Genomic DNA, 24,177 nt, shown 5'->3' on the forward strand with positions numbered 1-24,177 from the left:
GTACTTGCCACCAAGTGCCAACTGCTTAATCCCAACCTCGGGATTCCCATCATAGAGGAAAAGAAGGGAGTCTTGAAAGTTATTCCCTGACACTCATATAAACATAGCATCAAGTGTGCCCTTTAAACACAAATTAATAAATGTTAAAAAGTCCATTCTCTATATATTACTGTTTAATACTGTTTATTCTAAATCTGAACATCTAGCTACATCAGATGTATTCACAAACAAAATTCCTGCAAGCATGGATAGAGCAAATGCAAAGCTGAAAGCAAAACTCGCTGCACTTAATGATTCAGCAGATAAACATGCATGGGGTGAAGAATAGAAAATGAAACGTTTGCTTCCTTCCAAAGGTGACCTTTTCCTTTGTGCACTTTCCTGTGAAATGGGCTAAGCAGAAATGCTGTAATTTTCCACTCTTTCTCTCTCTCTTCTCTACTCAGTCTGCACACACACCATAAGATGTCTAGAAATGAAGACACCAAGGAGAACAATGAGAAATCCATTGTCATGGTCATTGGATCCCAGTTCTCCACTGCCCCGGTCACCCCAGTCATAGGAAGCACCCTACATCAGGCCCACAGGAGGCCATCGGTCCTTTACTGTTGCAACTATAAATATTGAAGTAGGGCTTTTGGAGGAAACATTTTTTTAAATCTGTCAAAAATATAGCCTGCGTTAGATTTTATAATAAAATATCTAAGACTGGAGGCTTCGATATGAAAAATGCAGGCATCGTGATTTATAAGCATGGCAAGTAGTGAAATTTTGAGATCTTTGAATGGCAAGTAGTGGAATTCATATTCAGCTGTGAAAAAAAAGGGGTCTCTACTAATTTACCTAAGCAAATTGCATTTTGAATAGCTAAAGAACTCCCATTTAACACCTGCAGATCTGTGCACTCCTGAAAGGAAAAATAAAATCTGAAAAGCATTATTCTAATGAGATATTCAACATGCAATACAAGTGTATATAAATGCAACACAACTTTTTACAATTTTCTTTACACTTACTTAGTTTAAATATTTAATTTTTACCAAATTGAGTTCTTGGAAATGGAATATTCTATATTTATAAACAGACTGCTTGGTTATTCAAATTTTTTTGATCTTTGGTTTAATGTAAGCTTATTTCACTGAATCTCTCAATATGTAATTGATTTGATGCTCCTTGTATTCTTGCACCATAGACAACCCCCTTATAAAATCAAGGCATGGGGTTCCTTGCCATCACATAATAAATGTGTTATTTAGTTCCCAAGCAGGTAGGAAGAATACTATGCCTGGAACGGAGTTCAGAAGGGAAAAAAATCAAAGCGTGGGTCATAACATTTTTGTATCACTCTTATGAAGGTGTAACAGATGTTCCTTTGTTTTGCCTCCCAACACAGTCAGTTACTACCAAACTTTCAATGAGATCAATGCAACCAATGAAAGAACTGTGACTAGAGAGGGGGTTATTTAAGGCCTATCTGATTTTTGTATAGAACCATGAAACACAATAAAAACCAGCAAGAACTGGGAGTTAGCAGAGAGAATTAAATCAACGAATGAGGGGCTGTTGAAGGGAAATAAGAAGAAATAAGAAGACAGGAAGGAATGACAGACACAGAGATAAATTCACAGCAAAAGCTCAGAGAAACCCCCCCCCCCATGGTGTCCTGGCATACTGATTGCTAACTTCCTCCTCCCATGTTACACCCACCCTAAGCACCTATTCTTCCATGCCTGCTAAAGGGTGGGCGTCAAAGTGATGGATGTTAGTTCACTGTATCAACATCTCCCTACAGCCACGAAGCCTATTATCAACAGAGATAAACCGGTGCCAGGATAAACTTCTTATCAGAATGTGGGCAAGGAAGAGTTCAAAATGGTGTTAGATTTAGCAGAAGTTCATTGTTGCAAGCTCCCTAAAGCAACTTGACAGCACCAATATAGACTACACAGGATTTAGAATCCAAATACTGTTCTTCCAATCTGCATGAACCAGTGTTGAAACGAGGTACTCCTTTAAAATGAAATAAAAATGATTTGAAGTGACTAGCTTGTCTTCTTCTTCTCTTTCTACTCTTTGGGTTTTGTTTATTTCTTGGAGGCGAGGGACGTAGATGGCACTTGAGACAGTGGCACATGGGAAGAATTTCTTTAGCTACTGAAAGCTGCTACAGAGCACATAGCTGGCCTTCCAGTTGGTTCTCTGCCCCCACCACGGAGCTTAATTATAGCTATCAAGCTGGAAGGGGAAAGACAGGGAAAATATGTGGAGAACATTTTAATGTTGAGATCAATTGAACTGAGACATCGTTTCTGACAGATATTTCAGTCTAAATGAGCCAGATTGCTCTAGGAAATACTAAAAAAAGATAATTTTAAATGGTCCCTTACCATTTTCATCTATCATATACATCTCAAAATATAGCCTACATATTTTTATCTACTGCCCTAGTCTAAGCCTCGTCCTGCCAGGACTCTGTGGATGGAAATGTTATTTGGCATCCTTCTGAAATAAAAGCAGATGCCACTCTGCTCAGTAATGTAGTCCTGGTGAAGTTAATGGGCTGGCAGAACTGCGAGAGGTGGAGACAGAGCCTGGTTTCAGAGCAGGGAGGAATGGTGACCTTCAAGCTGCCTGTGCCTTTGCCCAGTGTGCCTGAGTCTGGCTTCTCAGCATCTAGGTCACAGCCTCCCCTTCCCCTTACAGCTGTGCTAAAAATCCCAATGCATTACCCAACATTTAAAAAAAAATTAAATATGAAATATAGGTGGTACTTTCTACTTAGATTTTGTTTGAGAAAAAGTTATTTAGGAAACTAACACATGCTTTATGGTTTATGCCTAAACATTTAGGCTCTGCCTGGCTATTTTTCCCCTTAACCTATGAAGAGTTTTGCTTGTTTGTTTTGAAATAGAATCCTAGCACATAGTTCAAACTTAACATGTGGTCCTCCTGTCTCACCCTCAAGAGAATCTTGAGATGAGTGTGCTACTACATCTTCTTTGAACAATTTATTACAAGGAATAAGCGCAATAGTAATTTTAAATGATTCTTTTATTTTTTTAAAAGAAAAATGATTCTTATGGATCTCATGTCACCATGGCGGGCAGACCTGCTGTTGCAGCATCAAGCAGTGGCTGGATGGTTTTCGAAAATGGTATCATAATGCTGATGGATTCAACAAACTGGGTTTAATGCGAGATGATACAGTACATGAGAATGAAGATGTGAAAGAAGCCATAAGAAGGCTTCCTGAGCATCTTTATAATGACAGAATGTTTCGAATTAAGAGAGCCCTGGACCTGAGCATGCGGCATCAGATGTTGCCTAAGGAGCAGTGGACAAAATATGAGGAGGACAAATTCTACCTTAAACTTTATCTGAAGGAAGTTATTTGGGAAAGAAAAGAGAAAGAAAAATGGGCCTCGTCTCAGCATATTTTTATGAAGTTGTTTTAACCTGAATCACAATTTAAGAATTATTTTCTCTGCAGATGCCTCACTTTAAATAAATGCGTATTGAAGCCAAAAAAATAAAAAATAAAATGATTGTTATGTTTCAGTTTTGCTGAGATTATCAAGAGTCTAAACTGCATGAGAAACATGTGACCTCAACAATGACTAGACAGCTGAAGAAAAGGATATCCCCACTCACTGTACGCTTTTCAAAGTTGACTTAAAAGTGTAAAATGCATACTCTCAGCCCTTCAAACGCTGGACGTTTTCATAATTAAACCAAAAAAGGATTGTGAATTCTTAGGTTTTAACCATACTATTTACTCTTTAACCCAACTGCCTCATTCCTAGATTGCCAGAAACTTCCTATATATAATCTAAGAAAAACACATAATTTGTTTATATATGGTCATTATTCTGAAAGTCATTCATCAAAATCAGTTTGGTATGTTAATCATTTTATATATGGGTTGATCTTCTGTCTTTCACTTCAGCCTGGAAAATCCTGTATATATGTTCTTTTAATCAGCTTTAGGGTGGAGATCTGGGGAGATGAGGAAGCGTTCAGGTTATAACAAGAGATGCAGTCAATTGGATTCAGCAGGAACAAATTCTACTGTAAGTTGAAGAATTAGAAATCGAGGCCATAAGAAAAATGGGTGAAGAGAGCATACTGAGGTTAACCCACACCAGCCATCCCAATTTATTGACTATGTCTGTGTTATGCTTTATCTTAGAAGTGATTAAAAGGCTCCTTTCCCAGAACCTTGTTAACACTTTGGGGCCACTGATGATTTCATTTAGCATATTACCTCTTCAAATTCTATCACTGTAATCTAATAACACTCCAGTGAAAAACAATCATCTTTCTACAATACGATCACAGCTATCAGTTCTAATAACACATACAAGTGATTCCTTTTCCTCACTGATATTTAAAGAGCTAGAGATTGCGTGATATTCTTATAATAGTCTAAATACTATGAAGTTCACTACTGTTTATTGAGCAGCTAAATAGCTCAGATTTTCACACATCATTTTAATCTATATGACATAATATATATTTAATCTATAAATAAGAATACTGAAGTTCCAAGACCTCGCTTTTTAAATTTTCCAATATCACACCACTGGAAAAACAGGATAGCCAAATGATTATTTCTGCCAATCTCTTGATGCCTAAACTATCTGGGGAAGTTAATTATTCATCCTTGGATTGTCTACCTGAAATGGGGTTGATTTTTAGTTTGCTTGTGCATTTTTAGTTTATGTGTGTATGATGGACGTGTCTGTAAGGTACAGTCTTGCCATGGCATTCATGCGAGGTCAGAGACCTACCTTGCTTGTCAGTCCACCATGTCTGCCTCCTTTGAGCCACGGTGTCTAGCTGTTCAACACTGTGTCTAACAGATTAGCTGACCTGTAAACTTTAAGGAAGTCTCCTGTGTCTGCCTCCTTTCTCTCAGTAAAGGCAGTAAAGTGTACTCATGGACATGTTACTGTATCCAGTTCTATGTGGGTTCAAGGGATCTGAACTCAGGTCCTATGTCTGCATCATAAGTGCTTCATCAACAAAGCCTTCCCCACATCCCTTAAACAAGGTTATTTTTAAAGAATAAATCATAACTGAACCCCACATGAATGATATTTTCCACCAAGGTTTGATTGGGTACAATTTAAGGTAAAAGAGTCACTTAACTGGGCACCTATCCTTTAGCAGAACTTAGAGACGCCTTGGTTTCAGGGTCAAGGTTACACTTTCACCTTTGTCCTGTTAGTGCACAGTAGTTGCCTAATAATGTGCACAGAACAAATGCCAACTATTGCCAAGAAAAAAAAAACAATAGCTTTGATATAAAAAAATTCCATTTTGCTCAGATCTAGGAACAATGTGTGCAATCAGCCCAGTAGCATAATGTAGGAAAATCTATGTTATGTATAGATATCTAGGCCTCAACAGGCAATGGACCACACGCTGTACTATGATGCTAATTATTAGAGCAAATGACTGCTCTAAAGTACACTGTAATTCCTTTCCCACATCTAAACCCAGAGGGAATCCACACACAAAACAGCTCGGTAGGGAATCATTCTTGCAAACCAGTTACTTAAAAATTGGCGAGAACAGTCACCTCCACTTTTACTAGAAAGGTGACTTCCATGAAGCAGAAAAATGGAAAAATACTTAATGTCTTTATAAACCGATTAGACCTAAAGAGGACAGATCTATTTCAGAAGAGATGCCTTCACTACCTAACGTCAAAACACCCTCTAGAAGAAAACAGGCACTTGGCATTTTCAATTATGGAAACTATGACAAATATTCTCCTATTGACTTTAATGTGATTATGAAGAAAATTATGCTCTAAACAAATACAGTGATTTAAGTTAAAGCTACAGGTTTTCAGGTGGCATATTTGGTGTCCATTAGTGCACACTGAGATTGAAATCTGTCTTCCATTAACTTCCCAAATTGAAATGGCTTTCTTCCCTTTGTTCTTTATGAAGAAAATAGACATATAATTTCATTTTAGGAACATTTTTAGAATATATGGGTAGGGAAGGAGGGGCTTGAAAGGGTTAGTGGTGGCTGGAACCCATGGACAGAGGGCAGTATATGAAGGTAGGGCAGTTCAGGAAGGAGAATGATGGGAGATTTGAGGGAGATGCTAAATGAGACAATCTCAGCAAAATGAGAGTAAGCACAATGCAAATGGCAGCCCAGATGTCCCTCAAAGTCCTTCCATGTCTTTTAATACACTCTGCGCTGATAGCACTTGATTCTTTGTTCTAAAATGTATTGAGCACTCAGGGACATTTTCCATATTTTTGTTTAATATGAAGGAAATGCTGAGGCCTGGTGTCAAGAGATGAAAGCAGTAAGGCTTACCTCCCAAGGGCCTTTGCTTATTTCAAGAATGACTGACACAGCATGTATATCAGATGCCAGAATAAACTACCAATCAGTGTCCTGTCTACCTGAGTTCTGAGCATGACTTCAAACCCAAGGTACAAACTGACTTCAAAACCCCCTGCTCAATGTCACCAACCTCTTTTCTAGAGAGGCAGAAGTGTTCCCATGGTAACCGAGCAAGAACAAGGAACAGAGCAGGAGGAATGAGAGGCCACTTAAATAGTGTCCATGTGTTGTACACACACACACACACACACACACACACACACACACATGCATGCATACAAGTGCAGAGGGGGGGAAGGTAAATCTTAAAGCATACAAAGCTGCAAAGGTATCATCAGCTCCTGAGGTCTATTAATATCCTTTTGACTTCAGGGATTGTTTTTAAGCATACTGAGATTAGCAATAGATTTTGAGTAGACTTTTCTTAGGTGCAACAGTGAATCATGCCTTTGTGCTGCAAAAGGAGTTAAGAGTCAGATGTGTCTGGGTTTTTTTGAGGGAAGGGATTGGAGCCAGGGCTTAAAGACATTCAATAAGAAATAACACACAATCACCACATCGTGTCTTGTGGATAAGAACAGTATCCACCCTGAGGGCATCCCCACACATTCCAAACAGAAGATAGCAGCAGATACCAAGAGCTGTCATATCATTCCCCTTTGCGTGAGATTGGAAGAGGTGGCAGAGGAGGCAGGTCTTAATAAGACCACCTGGTTTGCGATGAAGGTGACAATGAAGAAAATTAATTTCATCTAATTCAGTTGTTTATATAAAGACTTTTTCATTGTTAGATTGTTTACTGTGGGAAAACTCGCTGCTGGTTTTGACTCAAAAGATGGAGAATATCGGTAAGACATCAAACAAATTATCCTGGCCTCACTGAGGAGTTTAGCTTTCCCCATTCTCATCGGGACTTTCCATTGTATGCACATTCGATATGAACTGTTTCATATGTAATGGAAGATATATATGTAAGTCATGATCTCTGACTTTTGCCCCTTTCCTGGGCTTACATAGGAATTTTTGCCACGCTGTACATTCCGAAGCATAGTCAAGAAACAGAATCAAAAAGAATGTCTGGCATTCCACGCCAATGCCATCTGGGTCTTGATTGTGCAGAACAGAAAAGAGAACTTATTAAAAAAGGATGAAAGGGCAGAGAGAACTGCAGAATTTATAAGGAAAAGAACAATCTTCTAAGTAAGAGCCAAGAAAGCAGTCAATATTTATTGAGTGCTTATTTCCCTCCCTGTCACAGGTCTATGGCAAAGACTTTGTTAAAAGCCATAAGAATAAATGGAAGAAGGAGGACTAGGCAGTACGTGCTGGGATGGCCAACTGTGCCACTGTGTATGCACTGGTTGATCCTTCAGGACAGGAGACTATTTGTGCCAGGATTTGGAGTTTCAGAGTTGCTATAGGAATAAAATGGGCCACACCACAGGAAACACTAGCAGCTTGCCTGACACAGGAAGTCCTCTTTGTTCTAGTTTGATGGAGATATCTTGGTTTTACTGTTCAAAATCCCACACCTCGGAGAATTAAATTTGAGAAACATAACCTCATCTAAAGTTTACAACCGGAGCTCAGGAGATTAGACTACATGAGTAGGATTGATTGCTCTATAAGCATGAGGTTCAAATTCCTAAGTTCAAATTTCCATCCTTGTGTGGTATACAAGTTTGGTATAGAGGTGCTTGTTTCTAATCCCACTGTTCGAGGAGGGGATCAGAGAAAGACAGGTACAAGAAACTCACTGGTTTACCATCAGTGCTAAACAGAAGAACCTCTAGTTTAGTAAGAGGATGTGCCTCAACACAATGACACAGAATGATATGGAGAAAGATCTTACCTCTACATGGGCAAGCATGGTGCACCCAGAGTTAAACACATGCAACACACACACACACACACACATGCCACATGACCACCACCAACAACTTCAAAACCAACAAAAACCCGAAGAAAAATTTAAAATCTTGATAACAGTCTTGGAAGAAAGCTATATGAACTAACACTGTCGCATTGCCCAGAGAGCACAAAGGAGACACTAAATTTTATATAATGGCCTATGGTCTTACAGTTCAGCATGTGGCTGAAGAGGAGTATATATGTCTCCATGGCATCATGCACTAACTCCCAGCTGGAGCATGAGGTCATGAGTAAGCAAAGAAAAGGAGCAAGGAGGACACACATGGTTGGTGAACATTCAATTGTCTTCGTTACTAGTAGATGAAAGACTGACATATCAATATGTTTTCATAGGCTTAGCTGTAAAACCCTGATGGGGGCACTTAGCCTGTCGAAGACATCGGTGCCTCTAGAAGTCCAGGCGCATTTCAGCTATGATATGGCCTTTTCCAGGCTGGATCTTGGTAGGGTTATAACAAGACATAAGGGAATTTTATGATTAACTACATATTACCCAAAGTCAGTACCAAGACCAGCAAATCCAGTTTAATATTTTCTATTAGCTAATAACCAAATATTACACCTCTCCTTCAGAAAATAATGTGATTTAAATTTCCAAGGAAAAATAAGAGCTATCTCCAAGTAGGCTTATTGTCCTATCTTTGTAAGTCTAATCACTTGAAGCCAACAACAGCCATCTATATCTTGGATGAGAGCTGTGTGTGGGAAGCAGAAGGCAAACATCACCATTCATCTTATACAAACCTTGGGCATCAGCATCAGCCACAGGGTTGTATGAGAGTCAGCAGCTTAGCAAAATGTTCTTTTCAGACTCGACACAACTTGAGTGGCTACATTATTTCTAGGATGGCAAATGAAGGCATTTTGGAATGATTAGAAACCTAAAAGGAAATGGTGATAGTTTATACATTTCCCTATAACATTTTAACAACCTGAGATTAGCCTTTTGTCTTTGTTATCTAGACTTTTTTTTTAAAACAAAGCTAATGATCAGATGGGTTTGCATTTGCTATATTCCTTTTATACAGCATACATAGAGAAACAATGGCTGACCCACCTATCTGTGCATTTTCATACATATGTCCAACATGAACAGAAGATATTAATCACACAAAAAGACAAGGTAAAATAAAATAAAAAAATGATGAAATAAAATCATCTTGTTGCTATGGTTTGGTAATTTCCTAGTTTTTATCGACTAAAATTAATAAAGTTATTAGTTCTTAAACAAGTATATTTTTGTTGTTACAGTTCTAGTGTTTTGGGAAAGTGACATTGTTACAGCTAATAGTCTAACTTCTCTTGACTACATTTCCAGTCTTCCTGATGCTCTGTTCTTGAAGCACACTGTTTACTGGTTCTTTTAGATTTGTAAAATGTTATGTTTTATGCTTTATTTCTTTGAAGAAACCTCATATCAAGTCATTTTCCTGCAAAGGGACTTCTATTATTTATGTGGCATGTCATTAAGGTTTTACTACCATCTTCTAAATTTTCTCCTGAGATTAAACATTTGACTTTTATGAGGCCACTAAAAGAACAAGAACGTGTTACTTTCATTTTGGATCTGAAAACATCATAAGCTTGCAATTTAATCAGCTGGGTGTTGACAAAAGACAGTTCAATTGTTACAGAAACCAGTCCAACAGAATGTCTGAAAACAAGTCAGCTTCCCTCGTTGCTTATTGGCCTGGATAGCCAAATTCAATTTTTAATTATAAATACATCCCTCAGACAGGAGGAACGGAGGATGCCAAGAAGGAAATCAATCTAGCAAATGGTCAAAGATCATCCCCGAGTATATAAAGAAATAGTCAAGAGGAAGGGTTGCTCATCGCCATGCAAATGTCCATCACAGGAGCTTCTAAAATTTAAACTGGAAATGGATGCAGCAGCATGTAGCAACGCATACGACCATCACAGAGAGGCAATAAGTCACTGTGCTTAGTAGTAATGGCAATATACCATGTCCTGGTGAGAAGAACATCGATAACCAAACAGGCTAATAGATCTCATTTTTATTTATCAGACATACTCGAACTTATTTGAAACTTTGATACCTAAACCACAAAAGGAAAAGAAAAAAACAACTACAGGATTTTTGTGAAAATCTGTGAACTGAAGAGAGGAAGAGAGTGGGGAGGGTGGGGAATGAAGGTTACCCTTTCCCTTAATGGGTACCCCAAAAATAAGCCAACGGAAAAAGCCAAATGAATAGAACGTTTTTGTATTCCAAAACTGCTTGTTCATTGCTTTGAAACATATGCATATATATGCATATGTAAATGTATTATTTTATATGTATAATAAAATTTCCAATTGTTACAACTAATAGCCTATATCAAAAAACAGCCAAATAATCTTAACCTTTTATGGATATTTTGCACAAAGGAAAAAGAAAATTAGTCTCTTGGATGGGTTCTCGGGAACTGAGATTTGAGGAACATGTTGTTCCAATTAAACTTTTCTTTCTTTCAGCTTTTACTTGTTCACATGTATTGTACAGCAGAGTAAAAGCAGGGACTTTTATCACTCCGTACTGAGCATGAATGAACACTCTGAAATGCTTCACATCGTCTCTGGGCCTCCATGCCATTTTTCAGGTAGGTCATGCTAACCCCATTTTACAGAAACCCAAACCAAAGTTATTGACTGTTGACTGGAGAGGAAACATACAAGTTAAGGACTCAGCCTCCAAAACTAAGCTGTTTAGATTTAACTCTTGACCTTCTGGTCCCGGCAATCAACATGTTAACTCCCAATCTTTGTTTAGAAGTTACTTCATTTTATAAAATGAAGACAAAAACAATATATTTTTTTCTTTCCCAATATTATTTCTAGGTTTAAATCCACAAAAAGCACACAGAAGTTTCTGGAATACTGTTTGCACTTGACATATCTTTGCTGTTATTGCTCATATTCTGAATCTGGGGGGAAAAAAACCCTCTATTTATTTTTATTTCTTTTTAACTTCCTTTCCAGAAGCAATGATTGCTTGACTACCATATAAGTGGTAAGTCAAGGGACTAAGATTTTTGAACATGAGTTTCTCCAATCTATATAATGATTCTGCCCAAGGCTGTATAGCTGTTGAGAAGACAAGGGAGGCCTTAGTCCAGGGCTTCTGGCACTAAGTCCTATGATTTTTCTCCTAAAAGAAGAAAGAAATCTGGGTTTGTATTCTTTGTCTTTGACTAACAACATAATACAAAATAAGTGGATTAAAGAATACAATATTTAATTGTACATCTAGGTTCTTTAGCTACTGTGAGACCAAACAACTGCTGTTTGGTTAAACAAAAGGCTGTGTGTGTGTGTGTGTGTGTGTGTGTGTGTGTGTGTGGCACGCACAGAGAGAGAGAGATTGGGCGATGTATCAGATGTGACTGATGGGAAACAGAAGCAAAGAAAGCATACAGAAAAAAACTGGTAAAGAACAAATGCTTTGCTAAATAAAAGATGGCACGGCCTACACTATCATCACCTGCACTAACAATTTATTCGTAACCATTGTCAATAGCCTACTGGGGATTACAATCTCACTCCACATGTTCTACCACTTTGACACTTCTAACTCAGAAATGTAATTTAAAGTAAAGATTCATGGAGCTAATATCCCTCTAGCTTCAGACTATTAAAGTGCCTATTTTTTTGCATAGCACAGAGGGGTGAAAGTCTGCATGCATAAATGAACACATGGGTGATATACTGCTTGATATAAACACAGCCTGGCTTTGGGTGAGATACCAGTGCCTGTAGAATATAAAATTAAAGCGTTCGCCCTCCATAGAATGTCTCATAAGACAGTAGTCATGATAGGGGTGAATTTTGCATAACTCTGGATACCTTGCAAGTCCCCAGAGAGATAATAACAGAATTTATCACTCTAATAATTAACTTACCATTAGGCCACAGGTCCTGAGGACTTGTCCTTTTCTAAGCATTTGACTAAGAAAGTACAGCATTGTCCATACCAGGTATGTGCACTTAAGTTCTCTTTTCTAAATGAAGAAACTGAGGCTAATAAGTCACATGTTAGTCCCTATTCCTATCACAGCCACTTGGTCCTGCTCGTGGACTCTTAGTCATAGAAGGTGCTATGAAGACTATTGGAGGGTGTGTGGGGACATGAGCAGTCTTACCCAGTGCTACATCCCACATGCTCCAGTAATGACCAGCCAGGCAAAATATGCCTAAGGCTAGAATCGTGCATGACTACAGTGAGGGTAACTGCATGCTTCCTGGTTGAATTTGAGACCTTTTCCACAGAAAATGTATGTCTGGAATTATAATATTGGTCAAAAGTCTATGGCTAAGGGAAATACAGATCCTACCTCAGAAATTCTTATTGGGTTAACTGATCATGTTGTCAGTTAGCCTTATAAACAGTTATGCCTATATCCAGAGGTCTGGACAGCTCTTAACCATGATCATAGAGTTCTTTTTACAGAGGATTTAAGTCAATGAAAGACGCATAACTGGCCAAAGGGCTGGGAATCAGACTAAGTGTTTATCCCTAAATGATGCAATGGAGCATTTATATTAACCCCACCATTACCAAGACTTAGCAAACATTGTAGAAGAGAAGGCAGAAAGAATGTAAGATCTACAGGACAGAGAAGAGTGCTGTGAAAAGCTGCGTGCAGGTCATGGCATGGCTATTGTAATCATAAACTCATATCACCTGTGATTGTCTTCCCACGACCCATACACGATCAAGGTAACCAAAATTCCAGCATAGACAGAGTAGAAGCTCTCCAGACCCCTTACTGAGAAGCTGTTGAGAACACTTTCTATGAGAGGGAGATATATTCTCTCTTTGAGGATGTGGCCACTGGTAAGTTTTCTATGCTTCAGAGAATTACCCCACACCCATGTGCATATGGGCAGTACTAAGTGGACATAGAGAAAGCAAAAAGAATATGAAGATAGAAAAGGATCATGTTATTGAGAACATGGGGGAATTGGGAGCGGTAAATAGGAAATCAATATGATCATATTTCACTGGGAGAAGTATTATGAAGTTCTCAGAAATCTAGAAAAATTTGTAAAAAGAAGAACTTCAGTAGAGGACAAGGCAAACACATAGGTGGAAAAAAGCATGTAGTGTGAAATGGATAACTGGAGGACATCTTTAGAAAGTAGTTAGTCCAACAATGACATTCATAGATGATAGCACCGTCGCTTGTGAGTTGTCTAAGCCTGCACAATTTCACCGTCATGTTTAGTTCCCTGGGAACTGCACACAATGTATTTGGATGGTATTCGCTCCCTTCTCCCAAATCCTTCCAGACCAACTCCACTTCCATACCCACCCAACTTTGCTAAGAGTGCACATTCCATCATAAAAATAGTGTTCTTTCTGTCCAATGTTGGTGGGTTAAATGCAAACGTCCTTTCAGTATTGAAGAGCCCCATTTTGACCCATCATGACATTACCAGGAATTATCTGGTCAAACAAACTGGGTGTGAGGGATTTGATGGAGAGCTCTGGATTCTATGAGATTGATATTTAGGGACATCATCTCTTTATCAGGTTAGCTTCAAGCCCTAGATCCAGCACTCTTTGCCATGTGGCACTTACCTGCTTTAACTATCAGTTGTGTCTGTGTGTTGAGGATAATAACTGCAATGATATCAGAGAATTGATGCTGACATAAAGACAAAGCTGTATATGATCCATGAGATCTGATACGTGCTTCATTAGCACTAGCCGCCTTCATGCTCCTGGGGACTGTTGAGGTACACTTGACTCGATGAAACACCTGAGGCTGACAAGAGCAGAGACTCCCAGAAATGGGCCCCTGACCTCACCCTATGACTCAGGGCTGGCCCTGATTCCAAGCTCAATACCTTTTTCCTTATCAATAATTAATCAGCTTATTATCCAGAAGAATCAATAAAATGGGTGTTTGGTTATCACTCCTAAAGAGCAAAGCACACTCTTTCCACCCACAACCATCACCGATCGATGGGTGCTACAATGCCCATGCTCACAAACTGGATGATGCAGAACAGAGAGTTTATGGACCTCAGTATAAAATGACACAGCTGATGGATCACCTTGGGTCCAGATGCAAGCCAGTCCAGGATAAATCTCTATGATGTATTCACATTGCCATTTTAAAACTCAAACACCAGAGTCCCGTAGTAGAACAGATGCCTTTTGACTTGATTCCTATAAATTTTAGTTCCTCACTCTTGGCTTACTTAACATTCAGAATCAGCTTTGTCAAACTCTATGGTTTTCTCTCATCACCACAAGAAAAGGACGCTTTCTTCTTAAAAGACATATATGGAAATCAATTCTTTCAATCAGATGCACTTGAATCTTTGATTATAAATGCTTGGTGCAAATCTGCTTAGACTCCAGGTATCTTTAGACTCCATATTCTGAACTTCAGTGAAATAGTTAACACAAGCCTATAGATTTTAGTATTCTGATGATTAGGGAGCTGTTTTTTAATTGAAAGTAAATTATTTTTATACAGCATATGCCAATCCGTTTTCTTTCCCTCATTTTCTCACATAATATCCCCACCTCCTTGCCCTTTCAACTCTACATTTTCTTCCTCTTTTGCTTAAGAAAACAAAAAAAGAAAAGAGACAAGAATAAAACAAAATGAGCAAATATAAAAAGAAACAAAGAGAGAACACACACATCACATACTTTTAACTTGAAATATAAATAAGAGTTTATAGGCTATGTTGCTGTACTGTCGATGCCTTAGAATGTGTTATAAACCAAATATATTTTAAGCAACAGAATTTATTTCCTCATAGTTCTGGAGACCAGGAAACTCCAATGAAGACGTTAGTAGAGTGGGACCAGTTAGAACATGGTCAGGATCTTTCCCAAACCTGCTTCTTAGCTAACTGACGGCTGTCTTCCTTGGGCCTCGTCAGATCATATTCTCTCTGTCTGAACCCCAATTCCCTGTTTTTATAAAGAGACCTGCCCAACGTAATGAAGAACCACTCCCTATTTTAACTTGACTGCTTCTGGAAAAATTTCCCATCTACATAAATCACAGACACCAGAGGCTTTAACATCACATGATGTTTTTTAAGGCAAGGGGGAAATATTCAACATACACTGGACTTTCAGAATGACATTGCTAGACACTCACACCTAATCCCTTCTCCCCTTAATGATGAATCTGCTTTTTGGAAGTAAGAGCATGTCTATCCCTTTCCTTCCTCCAGTGTGGTTTTCATACCTGCTTTCTACAGGGATGCCAGAGGTAATTATGGGGATGATATTTTTAGTTCAAAGACTTCACGTATTATAAGGTTAAAATTTGACCATTTTAGTGCTCCAAGCTGAACATAAATACCTCTAGATTCCTATGGAGGGTGCAGCATAAAAATCAAAACCTGGCACTAAGTAACCTTGCCATATATACTCATGTGTGTGTGTATACATTTATATAAACTAGAAATCAAACCCAGGGTCTCGGTGTATGTGAACCAAGTACTATACCTGAGAGCTACACCCTTTAGTTCCAGAGAAGTTATAAATGTTTTAGAAAATCAATACAGCAATTTTCTCCTTTCACTTTTCATGGCAAATCCATGGTAATCTACATAGTGATAACTAATGATTTGCCATAAAATTGATCTTATTGATCAAGCATTCTCAGTTCAATTAAAGGCAGCATTAACCAACTCCGGCAACAGAAGGACAGAAAGTTTCATAAAGGGGTAGAGAAATGACATTTTGAGGCTTAACAGAATATATGGAGTTTATTTTAAAAATGGAAATGTAGAAGCCTAGGTGATTTTTCATATTTTCTTAGTACAAACCTACAATTCCAGGTCACTTCCCAGTAATAGAGTAATCCTCGCTCATTTCCATATATTGGTAATTGCCCTACAGAAAGTGATATATTAAGAAGATTTACTATGGAACTAACTACCAAAAATGCACTCCGTTTAGGAAATTTCAGCTCTCTTGTCTATTTATTATTTAAATTAAAATAAAATACCGGCCTGTGCTTTACCTGGTAATAAAACATTATGGGGCAGTTTACTTACACCATATTGTTAAATAAATGAACTATATAATTACAAAGCAAAGACATCATTTTCTCGTGGATGGGTAATCCCACTATCCTGAAAGGTCCATGGGGCTTTGTTGACAATGATGAAATGCAGCATTGAATTCCCTCTCAGCAGGATTCTGGCATTTGAACGGTTAATAGAATAAGCGAGCAAAAAGGTTATGTAAAGCTCAAAAGGCCAGGAAAGCAGAAAAATATAATTTAAAAATTATAGACGTACGTGTACGAGTGTATGTGTGTGTGTGTGTGTGTGTGTGTGTGTATGTGTGCATTTAATTCAAATTATCTCCCTAGGAATGGACTGGATTTTGGGGGAGAAACTTTTTCATTGTTATGTCATTGCCAAAAGTTATTTGAGAAGGGTCTGACATGGGAACAAAAGAAAGAATAAGAATGCTTTCCACAACTTCCTAAAGCATCTTGAGGTGGGTACAATGTTTTTCAGATACGAGTCGAGGTTTGCAGCTTTTGTCCATTTCTTTGTCTGTGAGCCTTCCTGCATCCACATCTGTGATCTAGAGTGATTACTATAAAGAGAAATGCTGCCTCCTTGTAAGAACTGTTCCAGATAATTGCTGAAGGACCCCAGGAAAGTGACAGTGACTCTAAATAATCACGTTGTCACATGGTCTAATGAGGCCTTTTCTTGGAACTCGATCAAATAAAGATGTGAAGACATTAATTATAATTTTCTTTTACTTTGCATTCAGTTTTAAACTTCTGTAAATTAAAAACAATGCCCTCAAAAATTTAAAAATAGTCATAGGCAGATTATGTTTTAGTCTGAAACAAATGTATCTCATAATTTTTAATTTGACTTGAGATCAGAGTAGTAAAGACAATATAGACACATTCTTTGGCAGACCTATTAAACTGTTACTGGATTTCAAGTGCCTTGCTCCAGTTTCTGTAACTCTACAGGACAGTCTATGGATAATCAAGGCCTAATTTTTTTTACATTTGTCTTAAGTCTTAGAACAAGCTTCAGAACACTAATTGGGACCACCTTAGGTTACTGAAAGCCTACTTTATGGAAGGCACTACTTTAAGATGCTGGGGACAGAAAAATAAAAAAGAGTGACACACAAAACTTAGACCTATTCTAGTTGGGAAATGTGCTAGCCATATCAATGAGTTAATGTATGAAGCATAACAGGTGGTCGTGCCAAGTGCCTGAACAAAGATAAGAAATGAATGGAGCTTTCCACTCACACATAGATGACAAAGCATATTTCACACAGAAGCCAGGGTAAATTCTAAGACAGCTTACCGAAAAAGAAAGTTGGTGACTCCAAGAGCATAATTGTGGCAAATGAGATCTGAGTTTAAGGCATTGCTAAGAACATGCCGAAACTAATTTTGGTTTTAAGAGCTTTGGGATATCATTGGACTTTCTGTTTGACAGGGAGGTGTTCTCCTACGTTTCACATTTTAAATGATCAACTCGAATCATAGGTGGAGGAAAATTGGATGCAAGACAACATGAAGAATGGAGGCCAGTGAAGGGCTACCGCTGTCTAGGTAAGAAATCATGGCGGTCTAGCCTCGCTTGAGGGTGGCCAACTCAGATTGTTGAGAAGAAATTTGAGATTTATTTGGATTAGAGTAGATTGATCTTGCTCACGAGTAATACAAATAATCTAATTCCTATCACTCCACTTATATCTTTTCAAAACCCTAGCTACAGGAACTATTTCTTGCAACCTCAGTACACAGCCCAGGACAGTGTCAATAAGAAACATGCATCAATGTATTTTTCCTTATACTCTAAAGATGTGCTTTAATGCCTCTCTGCTGTTTTCATATCAAAATGAGGGTAGGAATGTTTGCGAGATATTAGAAACAAGATAGTAAGTTCAAGGCCTATTAAGCAAGCTGCTCCTACTTGTTCTAGTGCTGCACCTTGTCTTATTTCATGAGTGTTAAGTGCCATAGAGATTGTCCAGCAAAGACTTTAACTAGCAATCTCCTGGGTCGTCGATGCTAAAATAGACTCATGCAATGAAGGAATTTAACAGAAATCAGGTAAAAGCAGCTAAACTGGCAAGGTTCTCTTATCTTCTTAGTGTATAAAGAATTTATACTAGAAAGAATTGAGAAAGCACAGTGGGAGAAACCCATGAGAATTTTCTTCAGAGATTGTGATCAATATGATAGTAATCAAATAGTTTGGTCCCTCTGTAATATAAAGTCTTTCTTGTATTTCGGTCTAAGTAATAAAATCTTAGCCCACCAAGTAGAGACCCCAGAGCTTACATAACCTGCATGTTCTTAAGAATCTCTTTCAAATATTCTGTCAAGGACTTAGCTAACATTCTATGGCAAAGTTCAGTTAAAGCTATACTTTGTTTTCAAAAGAGGTCATTTCTAGTAGAATCTTTAGATAAAGTGTAAATCGTGAGGTATATTTTTGGTACTGACTTTGTTTCTTATTTTTAACACCTCAGAATTACTCGATTAATTTAGTAACAGAAGAAAATCAATGTATATCAATGTTTTTGTTGGTTTTAGATCCATATGCTCAATACAGAGTTCAGTATATCAAATAACCATAATTAAAAATAAACCTTCCAACATACTGTTTTTAATCTTTCATATAAACAATTAGTAACAATGTTTTCCAAATATGAAGGGAAATTACACAGTGCTGAAGAAGTTCTTTTTTTCTATTGTAAACAATAGACAAAGGGGATTTGGTTTAAAAAAAAAACTCAGCAAGCCAATGAGTGGATGGGTCCTATCGGCCACACCATAGAGCAGAGGCTGTAGGTGTATCTCGGTCTTTCTGTAGAGACAAGCTGGGGTGCCTCTCAGAACTGGCAGGCTCTCAGGCCAGCATTTTTGTGCCACATTCCTGGCTTTCTCATTTATGGGCTTTTGATGTCAGATCATACATCTGTAGAACAGATGACAGTGTTCTGTTCGTGAGGTTGATGAGTCTTGAAAGTCAGGAATGTTAGGTTGCTAGACGTTTAGTGCTTCTCAGAATTTATTTCCCCAGGGTGTCATGTGGAATCCCTGAAGGTCTGGCAACTGCAGTGGCTTCAGAAGTATAGCATATATTCGAATTAAATTGCCCACAACCCAAGCAAACACACTTTTTTTTTTCTCCCAAGGATGCACACAGGTAGCCTGGGCACATCCAATCTCAACACATCTTGAGTCTCAAAATATTTTCCCGACGTTGATGGATAGATTCGGGATTCTCCTCGTCCTGCCTCAAAAGGTATATAATAACTGTAACCCTAGAATTGTTGGCCACCATCTGGGCACTTGATGGTCCAGACTTGTTAAATTATTTCATAGGTATAAAAAAGATACACAGAAAACTGATCAAGAAATAATGTTCGAGGTGACATTTTCATAACCTGCATCAAATCTGAATGAAGCAAGTCAGGCTACTCCTTTGCATACAGTCAGGTGAATCTGTGACTTTGGTTCAATATGGGCAATTATGGCAGAATTTTCTGGCTTTTGTACTCCAAAGTATTCTAACTAATCCACTTAAGAAAGGCCAGGGAATGGCAATGGTCAACAGGACAGAACTCCAAGGAGGTCCCCTGAGAAAATGAATAGAAGGTCTTCTGTTCAGTAATTCTCAGAATGTTTAGATCTCCAACATCCTGAAAATATGACATTAGCCATAGATCCTCCCCTTGGAAAGCAATAAAATATACTTGGGCGCACACATAAAAAAAAAAAAACTCTTTCTTAGGATTTTCAATAGCTCCATGGTCTCTCAGAATGCCCTTTATGGTAATAGAATTTGTCATAAAACAAAATAATGCATTGGGCTGAGAAGAGTGGCCAGATTCCATTATCAGGAGAACAAGCCTGGGAACAACAATGTGAGCTAGGCGGTGAGGTGACATCTATATCTGGGCTCATCTTAGAGACCATTTTGACATATTAGTAAGCACGCTGGCCCTTGCTCTCAGATGGCTTCCCCCTGTGTCCCTGTATCATGGATTGAATAAGTCACATTAACCAATTACAAAATTATATGTTGCAAATAAATAAATAAATGCTCGGGACATAAAACTGCCACCACCACACAGTTGTCAATAATGGCAAGATGACTGGAAGGGAAGCAAATGTTTCCATTTGACCTGGGGAGGATAATGTGAATATTCAGCATTTCCACATATGTGAGAATATATGACATGATTCTTGACTGACCAGTTGTGATTTTCATTTTTTAGGTGGCAATTTCTGACTTATCTGAAAATATCACATTATTGCTTAAAAACTTGTCTAGCCGGACAAAGCTGTGACCGTAAGGAACCCTTGGTCCACGGCACTCTCGCAGCTTGTCTGAAGCTATTGGGGATGTGAAGAATGACTCTGGCCTAATTAATCTCTCCTCTCTGAATCAGGCAATAAGGCAGTATTTTTTGTGTCTTAAATAAATCTCCACACTGTCTGCCCAAACCACATTCTTTATTTTACAGTTTCAAAACAAACACTTTGTTCTACCTTTGCATTCTAAATAGTGACTACGATGGGCATGTTCTCTTAATTTTAGAAGAAAAACGTCAAATAATTAACAAATACATGAAAAAAGATAGTTATCTTGGCTCTCCAGGGATGAGCAGCTAGACTCAGAGGAAAATTATAGTGTATAGAAGACTCAGATAGACAAAATGAAAGATTTTAATTAGACTCATCTAAATAGTAGCACCATCTTTACCCAGCACATCCCTCATAATAAGCAATTACACAAATTACCTCATCGAATCCATTCAGACCTAGACAAAGCACGTATTACTCTACCCCCATTTTAAAGATTGTATAATGGGCTTAGCAAGGGCACACAAGCTGTCCAAGATTATAAGGCTAGAAGAAGCAACAGCTGAGATTTTTGGTGAGATCTACAGCATTCTAAAGCATATCAAAGAATACAATTAGGGTTCTGTGTAGTTTGGTGTCATTGTTTCAATTAAGTATATCAAGGTTAGTGCAGCAGAAAAATGTATATTTAAAATTAGGAATAATACACACTATATTCTTCTTGGGACAATAGCTGATCTCTCCTCTAAAGATTGCCATAACAATCACAAGTAATTTTCTCTGTACTATATTACGTGGACTGATGTACTTTGAGATTTTTCGTATCCAAAGCTTCTGTTCTGTTCCAGAATGTTCACTCTCTTTTTGCCCATACATACTTCTTATCTGGAGTCACAAGAGAAATATATAATTCTACTGTACTTATGTAGCAGAATGAGAAAATCAAAGATCACATATAGGCTTATCTTCCCGATAACCACTGCCCCAACTTCCCAAACTGTGGTAAGTGGATGCCCCTTGAGAATGCAGGCAGGAGCAGAAAAAGTAAGTTTCCTGATGATCTGCACTTGAAAGGGCAGAGCTAGATCCTCCGACATAGAAATAACCGCACAGAATCTTGAAAGGTCTACAAGTAGGAAGAAAACCTATGCTATCATTGAGGCAATTATGCATGAAGATGCATTTAAGAAAAAACTAACATAAATGGCTCTAAATTTGCAAAAGTAACAATGTCACAGAACAAAAGAGCAACAGAATGTGACCAATCTGGCCTCAAGAAACCAAACTTCTACAAGAAAACATTACAGAATTTTTGTTATTTATGATCTTACCTGGTTCCCTAATGCTCATTGGGTATCCCAAAGTACAAAATAGACTTATCTCATCATGTGTGTGTGTGTGTGTGTGTGTGTGTGTGTGTAGGTCTCTGAGTGTCTCTACACATGTCTGTATACTTTAAGTATCTTAGCAAAATATGCTCACGGGGGCTAAATATAAGGTTTTCAGTGCTTCAGCCTATTCTAAAGACTGGCCATAAATCTTAGTCATAAACATCTTTCCATTTTAACAGATGCCATTCCTTGAAGCAGTGGTACTTATATTTTCACCCTGAAACCACAATAGAAAGCTAAAAGAAACCAAGTACTTTGCACAAAATAGTATTTCCCTAGCCTTTGCTTGAAGTCATCATTAGAGATTTGAGTCTCTGCATCTGTGTGGGGCTTCCATTTGGGGCTGGTTAGCTTTGAGTCTAAATTCACTTCATCCATCTGATTGATTCAAACAACTTTAATGATCTTAACAAAGATGAAGATATTAAACACAGAGCTCATTATTAGTCAGAAGTCTGCCATGTTCCCTGCTGTATAATTAACTCCTTTCATTCAACACATTTGAAATAGCATCAATGAAGAATATTTAATTACCTCCCTCCAGAAGAAGGTCTCGACTCAGAATCAGTAGCCAGTTTTACAATGACGTCCAATTTAAACTGTTCTTAAGATAATGTGTTCAGTAACTACAGGGGAACCTTCCGTCCAGGAAATTTAAATCTTAGAAGTAGAAATTATATGACAGAACTGGAAGGAAAATATCTTCTTTAGCCTGTTTGTTGCAAAATGTGTAGAGCATTTTTTTAATGATTTTTAATGTCAACACTTTCCTAAGATAAAGTATGTGGACAGTTGTAGAGACACACCGAAACATACACATACACACACAGCTAGAGATGAGAGAAAGTGCTATATGAACATATGTGATTAAGATGGATCCTGTGCAGGTTGAAATACACAAGATAATGGTTTTTATACCAGGCTGACCTCGGGGCTAGTCACATCTTGCCACTAAAATGGTACAAACAGAATGTAAATCACAAAAGATAACAACCAAGACAATGCTTCATTTACAACACACAGGGCTAAAGGGGACCCAGCACAGGTGATGCATCTGGCACCCTTACTTCTAGAGCATTGAATTTTATTCAGCCAATATAGCACTCGGTTCATGGCATAATACATGCTTATTTTCATGGCCTTGGGGAAAGCATCCCCCAAAACTCAATATCCAAAAGGAAAGAACTGTGAGCTCAAATCAATTTTGCTTGTTAACAGGCAACAGGATCTGATGATTCAGTTGAGTGGAACTGATAGAAAAAAAAAAAAAAAAAAACCACCAAGGAGCAAAGGGAAAGGCTCAGTTGTAGTTCTTGTGTAGCAAGTACAAGGCATGGATCTCAGCACCAAACAAATGAAATATAAACAGTATCTGTAGGTATCCAACACTAAGTGGGAAATAAGATAGATCAGTACTTGAGCATAGATGTGATCACTGCAGGCAGCACAGGAGGGTCCCTTGTATGGTAGGAAAGATTTTAACTAAATGCAGAAGATCAGCTGGTCAGTGATAACAAGGACTTAGGAGAACCAAATAGTAATTACAATATTATATATAATTAACATAATGTAATAGTGATACACTAATGTAATTGTATAATATCATAATATATTTCTCCTTTTTTAATATAATAGAAAATCCGTCAGGATGCTGTTTTAAAACCATGAGTAAGTTTTTATTCAATCCAAGGTCCTTTTGATGCCATAAACATGATGGCATCAAGTCTCTCCTGGGCCCTGTTTTATCACTGGTCATGATAACTCATGATGTCCTAGCCACCAGATTACAGCTATCTCTCAAGTAAATCAAACGCACACATGTGTCGAGGTGACTATACCTGTTATAACCTCAGTTGAAATGGTTCCCCTGAATATTCTTTGTACTTTTTGCCTTGCTCCACCAGGAACCTGTTTCAATGTCATTTCCACAAAAAAAAAAAAAAAAAAAAAAAAAAAGCCCCATGCAACCATTATGATCAATGTCATAGTCCTAAAGTTCATTGTCCATTCCTTTAAATCACTTTCTTCTTCATCATACTAGCCATCTCTGAAGGCGTGGACCAATTCATCACTAGCTAAACATCCATATTCCTGGTTCAGTGCTATTTTCCTGCAGCCAAATGACCTGT

The 24,177-nt window shown here is 38.0% G+C and overlaps 1 protein-coding gene and 1 pseudogene across 11 annotated transcripts in view; one reads left to right on the forward strand and one right to left on the reverse strand.

The window, feature by feature from the left end:
* The window catches only part of Nrxn3 (neurexin 3), a 1,514,195-nt gene that overhangs the window by 458,488 nt on the left and 1,031,530 nt on the right, over nt 1–24,177 (reverse strand). The gene's annotated exons all lie outside the window — the stretch shown is intronic.
* On the forward strand, nt 3,097–3,455 carry LOC126507705 (cytochrome b-c1 complex subunit 7-like; annotated as a pseudogene).

This window comes from Alexandromys fortis, unplaced genomic scaffold (genome assembly GCF_014885135.2).
Source record: "Alexandromys fortis isolate MF-2015 unplaced genomic scaffold, M_Fortis_MF-2015_v1.1 scaffold_47, whole genome shotgun sequence".
NCBI lineage: Eukaryota > Metazoa > Chordata > Mammalia > Rodentia > Cricetidae > Alexandromys > Alexandromys fortis.